We start from the raw sequence: 3821 nt of genomic DNA on the forward strand, positions 1-3821 counted from the left end.
CAGTACTTGCCGTCTCTCCTTCCCCAGAAGGGGCACTGTGGAATTAGGATTAGGGGTAGGCTTAGAAGGGGGCAAATACATGCTGTCTGCATTAGCCCCCCTGCCTGAATGGGCACACCAGAAATTGTGGCCCTCTAAAGAGAGGATTGCAAGCAGCTTGGCCTTATTATCATCAAGGGTAAGGAAAAGAAGAACCATTCCCTTGGCCTTCCTCTTATGCCGTCCAGAATCTCTGCTTTAGTGAGCTAATTAGTTTCTTTTAGGTGAAGAATTATTCAGTTGTCATTTTACACCAGATGTCCATGTCTCTCAACTAAGAAGAGGCAAGAGATATTTGAACTTACTAGTAAAATAAAATGAGGAGGCGATGGGTGGTCAGGAGACCCAATCTAAGGAGCAGAGACCCCTCTTTATTAGTCCCCCAAATTGTACTCCTACATGGATGCCAGAGCATCCCTTGAGCCTTGAGCTAGCAGCCTTCCACTCTGCAATATAGGTCACAAGCCCCTACCGGTGAACTTCCTCTCTACTATCAGCAAGCAGAAGCAAGGACTTTTATTAAAATGGAATAGTATAAATCCTAGCAACAAAGCATCTTCTTTTTCCATACACATCTGAAGCATGCTTTGCTACAAATACATACACAGTCTGAGGTGAAAGTGGCATAAAATTTAGTCAACACAGTGTTTGTGAGGCCCTTTATACCATCCCCCTTGAAATTACCTTTCTAGTCTTCTTATACTCTCCGCCAAGTGTTCTTCATTCCGTTGAAACTCTTCTGGCTGTTCCAGAAAAGAAGCACTTCATCTCCTTAGTCTACACATTCTTTTTGTCACTTTCTAATGTTTGGAATGTTCTCTCTTCTCATTTCTGACTCCTGGCATCCTGACTTCTTTCAACTTCCAATTCTAATCCCATGTTTTATTGAACTCTACCCCATCTCTCTCTCTCTGTCTTTCTCTCTCTCTCTCTCTCTCTCTCTCTCTCTCTCTCTCTCTCTCTCTCTCTCTCTCTCTCTCTCTCTCCCTCCCTCCCTCTCCCCCTTCCCCCTTATCTTCATGGCAGAAGAGTGGTAAGGGCTAAGCAATGAGGATTAAATGACTGCCCCAGGATCACTGGGGTCAGCTGGGAAGCAGCACAATCTCTCTTAATTCCAGTGCCTTTCCTCAGTTGAAGATTTCCTATTTATCCTAGTTTATTTGGAAGTATTTGCATCTTGTTCTCCCATTACATTGAGAGTTCCTACAAACAGGGAGTTTCTTGGCATCATGACTAGAATATGATAGACACTTAATAAATGCTTATCGTCTGAACGTGAACAGTGTGTATCACTGAGTAGCTCACACCTCTGGTATTTCAGGGCCATGATCCACTTTATACTCACAGAGTCCTCTCTCCAGCGTGACTCAGTCTCTTGGCATAGTTCTTCAGAGACACTTCTATGGTTGGTCTTGGTCGCCTTGGTCCTTTTTACTGCCAGTGGGGTAACATTCCTTGAAACTGTATCTTCTCTCTGTTTCTAACTCGAGTGTATAATGGCTTGGATCTCTCCTGGATCTGTCTCCATTGTGCTGCAAACATTTTTCAATTGAGTTTCACAACACTCAATGGAGGTCTCTTTCTGGGCAAGTGGCTCCACCACTTGGTGTCATGGCTGTGGGTGATGAGGAGAGCCGAGAACATACACACCTCCTCTCTTCTGTCAGAAGCACCTGGAGAACTCTCCACCAGCTTCCCTGCGTGTGTAGCCTTTTAATGCTCCAAGCACACTGATGCTCTTTAGGATAGAGCTAATTAGGCAAAAGGAGAAAAACTGTAGAAATCAGAAAGGTCTCCTGTAGGAGACAGCACATGAGCTGAGGTTTGAAGGAAGTTCGGGTTTCAAGACAGAGGCATCCATTCCACTCGTGGGTTATAGCGTTTTCAGAAGCCCAGAGGTAAGAGGTACATGGTTATGCATGGTGAATGGGAAGAAGGATCATTCGGTGGAAAGTGATGTGTGGGGGGTGATGATAATATGCTACCAATGGTTTTTTATATTCAAAGCTCAGTTTTTTAAAAACTTCACATTGAGTTGAATGACCATACTTTCCCCTGCAAGAATATAGTCAGTTTTGCTGGGTAGTTGATGAAAAAAGGCTTTGTATTTATCCTCTGGGCCCTAGGGAACCATGGAGTCTTCTTGAGTGAGAGAGTTAGTTGGTAAAACTTAAGCTAGAAGAATATCACTTTGACATCTATATAAAAGGTATATAAGAACAGAGAAAGAAGAAGTACAGGAAGGCCAGCAAGGAGGAGATTAGACCCTTCTGTGCTTCAGGTGAAAGGTGAGAAAGGTCTCCATTAGAATGCTGTGACGTAAGAAAAGGGATGGAACAGAGTACTGCTATGTAGGTTAAGCAAGGGATTAAATAGTGGGACCCAGTGATCCTGGAGAGTCATGACTAACTCCTAGGCTTCAGTCATGGGAGACTAGAACGAGAGAGAGTTACCTTTGTAGAAAAGGGGAAGTCAGGAGGAACCTTTGGTTTAAAGAGAAGGAAAATGAAATCTAATTTGAACTTGTTGGTTTAAGCTGTGCTATGGACGCCCAAGGGGAGATGTCTAGCAGGTAGTTTGTGATATGTCAGAAGAGAGATGAGAGCTGGGAACTATCAGGACAGAGATGATAATGGATTTGTTTTTTACTTCTTGTAATTACCAGCTACAAGTACTGAGAGGGACGAGAAAAGGGTCCAGGGCATCGCCACGTGGAAGTTCTACCATGATGGTGATCCTGAAAATGAAACTAAGAATGACCAACCAGGGAGGAGAAGAACCAAAAGAGGAAAAAGAAATTAATTGATCCTAAGGAGGAAAGAAGGATTTCGGAAGAGGAGGTTGTCAACAATGCCAAATGCTGCAAGGGTTTGGACAGAGAAAAAGTCTCCAGATTTAACAGTGAGAAAGGAGATCACTGCGGAGCTGGGTTAGAGCATGTTTAGCCAAATTTGGGGTTTGAAATCAGATAGAAAGGGCTTAGAAGTAAATGAACTATTAAAAGCTAGCAACAAGAATACCTAACATTTCTAGAATGTTTATACAAAGCTAAATGCTTTAAAATATCATCTCATTTAATTCTTATGAAAACCCCGGTAGTAGCTGCTAATATTATTTTTATTTAACAGAGAAGAAAACTGAAGCAAACAGAGGTAATGTGGCTCTTCTGGGTCACAAGGCTAGTCAGATCTGCAGGCTGGGTTTGATCCCAGATTTTTCTGATTCTAGGCCCAGTGCTCTATCTGTTGCATGTCCCAGCTGCATTATAATAGGTAAAGGCAATGGTGGTAGAAAAGCTTTTTTTTTTTTTTAATTTCTTTCCTCCCCCTCATTCTCCTCATGCAAAAACAAAAACAAAAACAAAAACAAAAAATAGGCAAGAAGTGGGGGGAGTGACTTCATTTGAGGATAAGGGGGAATGGTGTGTTCTGGTTGGAGATAGACCCAGAAAGAGGAATTGGGAAAACATGGGCCAGTTGTGAGGATAATGCAATGTTTCCTTACAACAGAGAATGCAAATATGCTGAGAACGCTTTCAAGTGGGCTGGAAGAAGATGAAAATGTGGTAGAGAAAAAGATTTGCAAAAGGAAAATACAACATATATTGCATTACATTTTAAAACTGTCAACATACAGCCCACAAGTATCCTTATATATATATATATATATATATATATATATATATATATATATATATATATATATGGATGACTTCATTTCTATTTGAGTTGCACATCAGTTCTATAGCAATGACCAATGACTGCCCAAACCAATTGGAGTTA

The 3821-nt window shown here is 41.7% G+C and overlaps 1 long non-coding RNA gene across 1 annotated transcript; it reads left to right on the plus strand.

The window, feature by feature from the left end:
• Window positions 1-2398: 2398 nt before the first annotated feature.
• On the plus strand, window positions 2399-3058 carry LOC130456982 (uncharacterized). The gene is made up of 2 exons (XR_008915930.1): window positions 2399-2611; window positions 2705-3058. It is a non-coding gene; the product is annotated as an uncharacterized LOC130456982 (long non-coding RNA).
• Window positions 3059-3821: the final 763 nt, after the last annotated feature.

This window comes from Monodelphis domestica, chromosome 2, assembly GCF_027887165.1.
Source record: "Monodelphis domestica isolate mMonDom1 chromosome 2, mMonDom1.pri, whole genome shotgun sequence".
Lineage (NCBI taxonomy): Eukaryota > Metazoa > Chordata > Mammalia > Didelphimorphia > Didelphidae > Monodelphis > Monodelphis domestica.